This window comes from Pinus tabuliformis, chromosome 6 (assembly GCF_031772625.1).
Source record: "Pinus tabuliformis cultivar Carrire ecotype Pingquan chromosome 6, CPIR1, whole genome shotgun sequence".
Classification (NCBI taxonomy): domain Eukaryota; kingdom Viridiplantae; phylum Streptophyta; class Pinopsida; order Pinales; family Pinaceae; genus Pinus; species Pinus tabuliformis.
Window position 1 is genome coordinate 1,553,674,706 of NC_142292.1, and position 12,080 is coordinate 1,553,686,785.

Sequence of the window (12,080 nt, forward strand, 5' to 3'; positions counted from 1 at the left end):
AACATCAATAGAATCTGACTAAACCAGGGATGCTTGATCATATGAGGCAACTACAAGCAGCAGTCTTGCAGGACTGCCAACATTATGTGAAAACAAAGGGAGCTCTGGCCATCAAAGAAAACAATTTATTTTGGGAGCATTGTCCAAAAGAGAGATAGGAATATCATCCTTACAATCCCCTCAATCTTCCAGTAGCAATGTCACGCATACCTCATTATGTCAGATGTATGGAACAGTGTGCTGAAAAGTGGATTGGGTAATGTTTTCATTTCCCGCTCTTGTGGATACCTGGTTAGCAATATAAGGCTCAATATAAATTGACCAAAAAGGAGGAGGTGGCAGTATGGTAGCAAATACAGAATGTCTATGGGTTCAGAAATAGGATGGACAACACCTTCTTTAGCTACTGTATCAGCAACTTACACTCTTCATCCCAGTATTCCGACTCCGATTCAAAATAAACGTTGCATGAGGACATGCAACCATTTCAGTTGGGGGGGATGTTAGGACTCCATATTGTCTACTTTTGACCTTGTATTTTGTCATTATATTACCCTCTTTAGCCTATAAGTTGAAAGCCTTGATAACATTTTGACCTAATTATTCCAAAGGTATGAAGTAACTCGTCTCATTGCTATATGTTTAATTATTCAACACATATTCATGATATCTTTATAATTAATCTTTGGAAGTTGACTAAGTCGCTGACAATTGATGAAACTGTTTAAAGTCTGCAGAATTATAATTCACAGTTGTTGGAACACCAGAAACAGCAACTGTGTAGTTGCTGCCATACCAGAAACAGCAACTGACTAAAGTGGGTAAAACCTCATTTTGCAATGGCTGAAACATCTAGAACAACAATTGCCTAGCAGGAGCAGTAACCGTCTGAAGTTGCCAGAGCTATACATTGCAGATGCTGACATAGCATGATCAGCCACTGTCCAAAACTGGCAAAACATAGTCGCAGATATTGGAACACCAGGAGTAGCACGAGAACTTCACGGGAACAGTTGAGATTTACCAAATTAGCAACAGTGGTGGAACAGCCAAGGACCGTACGAGGATCTCAAAGAGACGATCGAGGTCTACCAGATTTGCAACAGTAGAATGATCCGATTAACAAAGATGATAAAATTACACATTGTTGTAATAGCATGCTGTAACAGGAATTGATTTCCTATTTTTGTACAAAAGGGTCAACTAAACGGGTAATGACAATCTATTGTAATAGATGTCTCCTCTATAAAGAGGAGACATCTACATTAGGGGGGAACAAGTGGTAACAGGGGTATTGTAGTACAGAATAAGTCTGAATCCTTATTGTAACTTGACATTTTGGCAGATGAATAAATCACTGTACTGAGCATTTTTACTTAGCATCTGTGTCCTGGGGAATCTTGTGAGAGGGACAGGGCCCACCTTCTTCACAAGATTCACCCATTTCTTTTCTGTTGAGTGTGTGTGTGACTTCTTTGTATCATTGCTTCTGATATTTCCCTTTGCTGATACTCTGTTTTCTTAATCAATTGGCGCTGTAAAAGAGTGTGTCACCGGTGATTAGGAATTGCAGTGTGCATTGGAAAATTGGTCACAGGGGCAGGTGCTGAACATCCTTACCCTAAGGATAGGGTCCTGATCCTCTTTTACAAGATAGTCATCATTTCTCTTTTCAGATTTGTTATCTTTAGTTAATTGCTTTCATTTCATTTCTGCAATAGATCATAACTGTTGTAACATAGAGTAAGTGTTTGATAGAAAGTAGATTTGTTTATACTACAATGTTTTAATACTTTTAGAATTAAGTGCATGCAGTACAAGGTCACCTTTGAAACAAGAGGACTTTCCTGGGTTGACAATTTAATGTGGTACTCGACTGTTTAATTAATAAACCATTCGAGCAGCCAACAGGTACCTTAGGAGAAGTCTTTCCGAAAATTTTGAACCTTCTTTAAGTGTTTCTCCCCTTTGTTTATAAGAAGAGGAAGAGATTGAAAACAATTACAAAAATATCTTAGCCAAGTTCCAACTATCTAATCAACCAGTTGTCTCGGCATGCAAAGGCTCTGTCACCCAAATCATTGCAATAGAATGATTCCTTTCTTTAAAATACAACAATAACAGAATAAAAAAACATGGGAAAAACTGAATGATGATTATAGGAAAATATCTCCATGGAATTTCTGGTAATGGACTCTAATCAGGCCACGTCTGTTCCATGATCTTCTCCTTCGGCTACTTAGTTGGTTCACCTATCACTTTCCGCTCTAACTGCTTAAATTCCAATTTTTATGGAGGGACGAGCGATCACCTGTGATGGCCTTAGTGATGCACTATAACATAGATGTTGACCCATCGATCTCTTTAAACCTCTGCATTACACTATTAGAGCTTTTACTCATTGGTACTTTTACTCATAAAATCCTTAAAAAGACAGAGTTCTGATGTTCCTTGTCCCCTATTGTTTAGCCCCTCGAAAAGTGTATCCCATAAGATTGGACATCGTGACCTGTCACTTAGCCTTATGGCGCTAGGGAATTTAGACTCCTGTCAGGGGCAATCCTTCCTTTGTTAACTCCTTAGCTCCCAAAGTCTTTTAAATTCCTCTTTAACCACATGCTAGCCAAATATCGGAGCCCCTCTCATCAGCAACTTCCAATCGGGGAAATATCATGGGAGTTGCGACATCCTCATTCTCTGATTACCAATCTCCGATATGATATAATCACTTCCACGTGGAACCTCATGAGTGGTGACACATGTCACCCATATTTTCCCTATAGGGCCCTTCAAAATGCCAATACTTCTTGCCATGTTTCCTTCCATACTCCCACATCATGTTGAGATCAGATGCCACTATAGCTTATCAGAACCAATCATATGTCTCCATGTGTCATTATAAGAGCCAATCATCTACCGCCACACATCATTATCACAGCCAATCCTATGCCACGACATTTCCTACTAGAGGAGAGAGAAAAGGGCCTGGCCACCTCAGTCTTGAAATGAAATGCTTTGTAAACCTTTAGTGATGTTCCCTGCTGATTTTAAACGCACTCGGAATTTTACGCTTGTCGCAACTCGTAATAGTTTTCACTTCCAAAAGTTTCAATATGTGACTCGTGATGTTACGATATGCTTGATGCTCTGATGTGTGATCACTGATATTCCTGACTACAATGTCTCTGACCTTCGATATCTAATTGGAAATATCTTCAGACCTCTGACATTGTGATCGTTGATATTATGATATGCCTTCACAAGGCTTCAATCCCTTAAACTTCAAAAGACCATAAATTTAGATCCAGGAGCCTATTTTTGGACTTCCACATGTCGTTGGAAAGCTTGTTCAAATCACTTTCTAATGGAGAGGGTCCAATTTGGGTTTTGAGTATTTATGTGAATTGGAAGATAACTACAAAATCCTCTTCTCCTTTACATTCTTTTGACATCTTCTGGCATCATTTAAACAGTTTTACGGTAAGTGATAACATTGGCTCCAATTAAGAATAGTACCTCGCTAGCAAAGTGATGAGAACCTACAGAATAGTAGCCTTCTATCCATTGGGCATGGAGCCATTTTATTCAAGTATATAAAAACACAAACAAAAACATAAATAACTAAAAGTATTATTGATATTTTATAATGGCTCAACGATATGTTAAATTGTTGAGAACTGGACCTCTTGATGCTAGAAGTAAAGTTTGATGGGTTTCCCATTTACAAGCAGTTCAAACATTTCACCCTCCAATTTTTCTAGTAAGAAAGTATTGTTTCCCTCTTTCCTTACTAATCTTGAAGGTTCCAAACCATAATGGATCAAAGTTACCATGTTTCCCTTTTTGATCTCTTCTCACATCCCACCTAAAAACATGATTTCTTGGCTCGAGAGGTCTATCTTTAGCCTTTTTGATCTCTTCTTCTTCCACATCTTGTAATATCTTGGCAACTCATATAGCGAGATGTATAGGAAATATAGCTCCTTTCGCTTACACCAATTCAAAAGGATATTTCCCAAGGATCTTTTAGGAATGACCCTCTTAGCCGATAGGGAAAATTTTATTTGGGAGTCCCAATTTCTCTGGCTTTCTACAATTGTTTTCTTTAAAATCCTTGCTATCATTTTGTTAGAATACTCAAATAGTATATTTCCGTAGGTAGAGTGGCCAATTGTAATGTTGAATTTCTTACAAATGTTGATAAATTTTGAATACTTAAAAACATGAGTGTTATTAGTCACAATTTTCACAGGACACCCAAACTTGGCAAGGATATTTTCCTCCAAAACTTTTATGACTACAATTTCATTTTCATTTCAGGCTGGGATTGCTTCCACCCATTTTTTCAAATAGCTTGTGTTTGTGATTATCCACTTGTTTTGGATACTGGAAAGGGTGTGTATCTCTCTGATAAATTCCACTACCCATTTCATGAAAGGCTCTTCTATAAAAATAGGGATTAATGTGAGTGGGGATAATTTCTACTTCTTGGTGAACATCTGACACTATTGGGAGGCCCAAACATAAGAGTGAACTTTTCCAAATATTTTAGGCCCATAGAATCTCGATTTCAATATATTATGCATGGAGGTCTTCCAGTTATAGTGTCCTCCACAAACGCCATTATGGAAATCACCAATTACCCTTTGAGTTTTAGTTTCTACCAAACACATAAGTAGAATTCCAACCAGGACTTTTCAGCACAGTTTCCATTTGATATAATAAACCTTTGGGGTTGTAATCTTAATGCTCTATACATGGATTTATCCATTTTCACTGGGCACCTCATGAATAGCAGATAGTTTATGACATCCTTATATGAGGAAGATGTTTCATATTTGATATGAATTTTTTGGATCGATGTCTTAATCATCGATTGTTGTGTGTCCTCTGTGTCTTCTTCTACTAATATGATAATCCCCAAGGCCTAGAAATTATAATATGATAATATCTTGTCCAATCTCTGTCCTTTTATGAGTTTCGTGAGCTTCATATCCATGTCATGCTCTTGGATTTTGGCAATCTAGTTACTTATTTTTCCATCACTATCCCCTTGCATCAGGATGTCTTTAATAGTCTTTGTTGGAACATAAGCTACAATGTTAGAGAGTAAAACATAAACTCTGAAATCCTTCAAAGGTTTGACCAAGGCATAAGCCAACTTTTCCAAGATATTATATTTTAATTCAGCCACCCACTACACCTAGCTAAAGAAGGCTATAGGCCGCTCATGACCTTCATTATTCTTCTGCAATAACACAATGGCTATAGTATGAGGGGAGGAAAAATAAAAGATGTAAAATGGTATTGAACAATCCGGGTTGACTAACACAAGAGCCTCTGTAAAATCTCTCTTGATCCTAGAGAAGGACTCCTGGGAATATGGGTTCCACTTTACTCTATTATCCTTCTTTAACATCTCTATGATACCTTTCACTATCTCTACATAATTTCGTATAAATATCCTCAAGAACATAATCCTTCCCAAGAACAATTGGATGTCATTTTTATTTCTATGTAGGGAAATGTGGTTGAGGGCTTCCACACGACGAGGATCGATTTGCACCCCTTTCTCTACTACTATATGCCCCAATATCTTACCTATGCTCAGAGTGAACTGACATTTCTTTGGATTTAGAGACAACCCATACTTCTTGAATTTCTCAAAAGATTTATGTTAAATATGCTCCTCATATGTTTTAGAAAAAACTGTGATATCATTAAGGTGGACCACTGTTATAGACATTTTTGTGCCTTGCAGCATTGAGCATGAAATGTCCATAATCTAAGGGATCCAAAGTCCCTAAACATGTTGTTCCTACCCCTAGAGGAACAAGGCTAACAAACCACAACAATTCACAGAAGTTCTCCACCAAAAACTGCTCAAAACAAGTCGATTCAGGACCATTTCAGTGGCTACACTAGCTGTTTGCGCTGAATGTCAAAGCCAACACTGGCTACCTGCGTTGAATCTCAACTGGAACACTGGCTACCTGCGCTGAACGAGAGTGGACATGTGGCAGGCTCATTTCTCAAGGTGTCAAAACCCAGGAAGCTTCCAAAATGACACTTGCCTCAGGGAATTCGACTGGTGATGAGTAAGAGGTTCCAAATCTCCAAGTGGAAGCAAGAACCTCCAAGTGGACTCAAGAACTGACAGAGGGAGAGGACACTAGTCAGATCTCAAGCTGACTCATCCTCTCTCCAAACATCTATATATGGATCTCTCCTCCATGAGATCTAGAGGCGGGAATTTTGTTATTGCAAAGAATTGCTGTTGGTTTGAGATTGGAATCATTGGGTGCTTAATGCTTTGAAGGGGGTGAAGATAGGAATTCCATTTGCTGGGAAGGAGATGCTGGATTGGAGCCGTCTGGGTTGTATCTCTTCCTGAACCTTGTTATTCATCAATAAAGCTATCTTGGTTTCTCCTATATGCTGGTGTATTCTTGATGTATGATTGCATTAGTGTATTTAGTTTATTTCTAATCCTGAACTAGTTATGAATATGAATCCATGTCTTGTGTAGTGTTCTTTTCTTGTGATCTTGCAGAAACCAATTGAAGCTGGGCGAGCGAGAAGGCAAGTAGCTGGGAACTGTCCAAGAGAAGAGAAGCTGGATCGAGGGACAAACGTAAGACACTGGTTAGTCCATTTATCTCTCTCTTCATTCTTAATTCATAAAGGAAGAATACTAGAATAGCTATCTCTGTTTGTTGCTAAGGCACTGTCACACCTTAGGTGGATAGGATCGTCCTGCATAGGCATTTTTCCCCACAAGAAATTGGCGACTCCGCTGGGGAAATTTGTTTAGTCATTTTATTTGTGTTTCTATCATTTTTTTGTTTCATAGACTTGACAGTAACAATCGAACTGCATCTGCTTTTCCCGGATGCAAAGTAGATAGTTGCTGCTTTGATCCAATTACTGGACTTGTCTATGATCTGAACAATGGATTCACAAATGATTTGATGATCCTTTGTGATAGATCTTAGTACCCTCAAAGCATCCCTTTGATTACACCTTGCTTGTTGCTTTTATTTGGCCTGAAACAGTTGATTAAATAGCAATCTGTGACCCAGAACCTGAGGGAAACGAGAGTTTCTCCTTCAGCGCAGACCCAGTGAAGGGATTCTGCATTTCAATGCAGGTCCCGTGAAGGCTACCTGCGCTGAATGTGAAAACCCCTGTGCTAAGCTTGCGCTGAACCATTTTGTCCTTGTGCAGCTGGGGTTCTCTGCTCTGTTTTTCCTTGTTTTGATCTCTGATTTTTGCAGCCTGTAACCAGCATAGGTACCAGTCTGATAACTCCTTTTCTTTGCTTAGATTCCGCCTCCTTTTGTACAAAAAGACTGTGAGTGTTTTTATGTGTTTGTGGCATCATTTACAGTTTTCCTTTGCATGAGTAAAATAATCATCCTGTAGCCCTTGATTCAGATCTGTTGATTGTGATCTTAGAAGAGAGTTCATTGGCTGTTTGCAGATTGATTATATATTTACTCTTGCTTATTGGTTTGAATTTGTCTCTTTTAAGTGTCAAAACAAGTCTTCATTTCGAAAATCGTTAAGTGTTGTAATCTCTTCTACCCTCTCTGATTTCGAAAAAGTAAACTTGTTTGTATTGATCATTTAAAAGCAAATTCAAAGTTGTACAAAAAGCTTTCATTGTAGGCATCAATACTAAGAAAGCGGAAAACAAACACCTGCATTGTGCATTTGCATTTTTGATAGTTTGCATGTTGGATTTAGGAAAAGTGCATTAGAGTGTGCTGATTGCTCTTTGAGAAAAGATGGTGTCTTTCTTTTCCCTTAGTAGCTAGGATTTTCAAAGTTGAAAAGATATAAAGCTTGCTTATCATCTTTAGACTACATTTAGGAATTTGTATCATACATCTCGCGGTGAACCTTGAAAGGCAAACTTTAAAAAGATCAACCTAAAATAAATTGAATGAACTTAACAATGCTTTGTAACATAACGCACAACATAGAGGTCTAGGCTAGAGACGTGTTCCGGCGTCGTAAAGCCTGGTGACTGTCGATCTCGTGGATGGTGGGTGATTCCTCCTGAGGGACGACAGCACCAGTACGGATTGTGCTCCCACGTACCGTCGCGTATATATTGGGAGACCCCCATAGGCATAAAACCTTTATCCTTAGGAAGCCGTGTCGGCCGCCCTACTGATCGTAATGCATTGAACACAACATTCAGGAAGATCGACCACCCGTATCCTAAAAAGTATTCTGCGGTTTTGCGAAAAGTTTGGCACACCCTCTGCATAGAACTCCAGAGCAGTTCCTTTTGGCCTTTTTCAGACTCTATAACGGAAAAAGTCCATCCGAGCATCTGTCACTTCAGGCTCGTTAAAACATCGAAGGAGACTAGAGTCATCTTTAGCTTTTTCTCGACTCTTTAAAATTGAAAAAGCAAGTTCTGTCTAAAGCATCGTTAAAATTTATTTTAAACGGAACAATCACCCTTCATTCCTGCGTTGATCTTTAGGTTGAAAAAATGGAGCACACCAACCAAGGAATTCCCCTGGGTGGAAATCCTAGTCCCTTCTCCTCTTGGAGAGATGTTGGTGCGCCCCATATGGCCACATTGTCGCTTCCAGGACTGACAATTGGCCTGCCGGTCTGGCTCTTTTCAACCAATGTCGTTCAGAACACCACCATTCCTGAACAGTCGAGTCAATAGTTAGACCAGACCAGAGTTGCCAACCAGCCTTCTACTTCATCTAACTCTTCCTCTCCTCCTTCCTCTTCGCTTGACGGAACTGGTAAAACAAAAAACCAAGTTCCTAAGGAGAAGAAGGAAAAGAAGAAGAAAGAGAAGAAGAAGAAGGAGCCAAAAGCGACTGGGGGCAAACAAGTGTCGTCTGACAAAAATCCACACACAACACTGACAAGGCCTAAATCGCCATGTGTCATATGCAAGGGAGACCACTTCCACAGAGATTGTCCCTGCATCCCTCGGATACTAAGGAACTGGTCTCCCCGTTTGCACAATTCGATAGCATCAACCTTTGATAGCCATGTTGACTGCTCACCGTCAACTAGTGAAAGTGAAGCCACAGGACAGAGAGGGAAAACTAGATTTCCCTGTAAACTGTGTGAAGACGATCATGCCATACACCGTTGTCCCTTCTTAGACGATGCCAAAAGAGTTTTGGAAGATCGCCCGATTTTACGAGCGCAACTTCCTCCTAGATATCAAAAACTCCTGCCAAGTCCTTCACTAGTTGAGAACCCGGCTGGCCCGCTCAGGTGGTCAGCCGAAGCACCTATCATTGAAGATGAACCGTCTGGATCCATGCCTGACGAAAGTCAAAAGGTTGATACAGCAGTTGACCTGGTTTTGCCTTCAGAGGCTCTATCTTCGAATGATACCATCACAGAGGAGAATAAAGACGACACCGTCCAAATTCTCTTCATTAGCACCGACTCTGGTGAACAAGGGGGCAATGCACCCATTCCTTTATCACAGGAAGGAAGTTCGTCAGAGCGATATCCGGCCGTCTATTTGGTCCCACCACCAAGCAACCTGGTTGTGTCCTTTGACTGGAACCAACTAGGCAGACCCCGGTTGCCAGCAAGCATACCATTCAGAATTATCATTCAAATATACAGAATGGTGATGGCTGGCACTATCATTCATGAGGGGGCATCTGTGAGTATCCTTTCCTCTATTGCTTGGAAAGTGATTGGTTTGCCAACGCTTTTGCCTGAAATGAGAAATCTATCAGGTTTTGATAAAGGAACCAGTCGACCTTTAGGGATCCTCCCCAATGTGCCCATAACATTGATAGGGAAGACCGTTCAAATGAACGTGATGGTCGTTCAAGGACCCTTGGATTATAACCTACTCCTTGGACAAGACTATATATATTGCATGGGAGCTATAGTCTCCTCACTCTTTAGAGTAATGTGTTTTCTGCATGAAGGAAGAATGGTCAAGCTCGTGGACCAACTTTCGTTTCCCGGATCACGCATTGCAAATAGTCATGTACCATCCCTAAATGGTCTATTCATGCAAGAAGTGTCTCAACCCACGGTCCGTCCTCCTGATGAGCGCGAGTAATCCGGGAGGATATGACTGGAACCCAGGGGGCATGCGTCCTGGTCTACTTCGGCGGGAAAACTTTGGGTATAGGGTAGGTTTCCGCGGGATAATATGACTAGTCCGTACCCCGTCCGTAGAGGAAGAGGGGTTGTTCTAGAATAAGATTCTTTTGTCAAAGTTATGTGAGTTGGAGGGCATCGTCACTCACCTTTATCTATTTCGGTAGACATTGCTGAGGAAGTGTTTTGTTTGAAAGATTAACAAGACAATCTTTGGGTAACCTGAAAGAGGTAAGCCTCTCTCGTTAAAACAAATGTTTTGACGGAAGAGAAGTAGAGGTAACCTTGAAACTCTGTTTTATGCCTGGGGGCATGCAAACCTTTTGGAGTGCAAGCAAAGAGTGGTTATTTATCTGTTTTTTGGGTTAGCTGTTTCCTAACTTCCATAAAGAAAGGATGCGGGGCAAAGCTTTGTGAGATGAAGCTCCATAAAAAATAGAATCTCAATGAGACACTCTTATCTTATGACTGGGTAATCGAGCAGTTTTAGCACAAATTTCATGCTCGTTAAAAAATAAATGCAAGATCCGAGCAGTTTTAGCACATAGTTCATGCTCGTTAAAAAATAAACATAAGATCGAGCAAATGTTTCCACCTGCATTTAAGCTCGTTAAAAAATGAACTATCCCGGTAAATAACCACTGTGAATGTAATATCATCAGCCATTAAAGCCTTGGTCGTGTTTGCACCGTCACCTCCACTTTTCATTGGCCGATCGTTCACCTCCATATGATTGTTTACCCATTTTGAGGAACAGCTGCGAAGAGTGATTTCACCTAGCCATCCTTGTGACACTGTCGTGATTGGAAAATTCCAACCTGTACCTGGAATCAGCTGCTAACCCTGTTTATCACTCGTTCCTCAAAAGACGAGTCTTCTTTAAGCTCTTTTCATCTGACTCGTAAAATATGAAAAGATTGCCGAGTTTTGGCCTTCCAGCTCGATAAAGTGACCAGAAGAGCTATCCCTCCTCTAGATTTTAATCTTTTTGGACCTGAGGGATTATTGCACAAAAAGATCGAGCGCTTGTTTTATTTGGCTCGTTAAAACTATCGAAAACTCATCCCTTCTGTATTGTTTTATACTTTTTCGGACTTAAGGGATTAGATGACGAAAAAGGAATTTTGGAGTTAACTTTATGTACCTTTTCAGACTCTCTAAAAATGAAAAGGACCGAGTTATCCTTGTCGTTAGACTCGTTAAAATCATTAAATAGCGACAAACTTGTCTTTAGACGAGAACGAGTTTCACTATCGCTAGGCTCGTTAAAACATAGCAATGGGCTTGCCCGAAGGGCAGGTTATAGAACAAGCATATGTTATCCTCCTCAAGCTTGACAAAAATAAAGAGGTAATGGTCAGCAATGACTGGGGAAAAATTGGGAGAAACTAAAGAAAACTTTGATGGTAGCAAGTCGCTCTTGAACATGACACTTTTCCTCTGTACCACAGTCGGGTTGGGTTGTTTCATTCACCGGTCACATCCATGGTCTCGCCATACCATCCATATTTGGGGTAATGCTACCGATCCATCGCATCAGTGTCGCCACATGTTCAAGAGAAGTCATTCAGAAAAAGTCAACCGTGTCCCATCCACTGCCATACATTATCCTTCATCCTTTCATGACCGCCACCCTGAATCATATGTCACAGATCGTTTTCACCTCCATTAAAATCATTAGCTCCGTTCCGTGTCACTGATGTGGGATTCATTAAGGCCCTCCTTTGACGGATCGCTTCTTGTCGACATCAGCTCATTATCCAAAAAGTTGATCTAGGAACAACCCCCTTCAGTACTTTGAAGCTTGCATGCCTCAATGGCAAGTTTCTCACTTCCAGTGATAGGTATACATCAATGACCTTCGACCGAAAGATTTTGCGTGGTGTTCGACGCCAAGTCCTTTATTCACACCACGTGAATTGTACTGCAGTACCTTGAGGGTCATTATCATTATTGGTGAT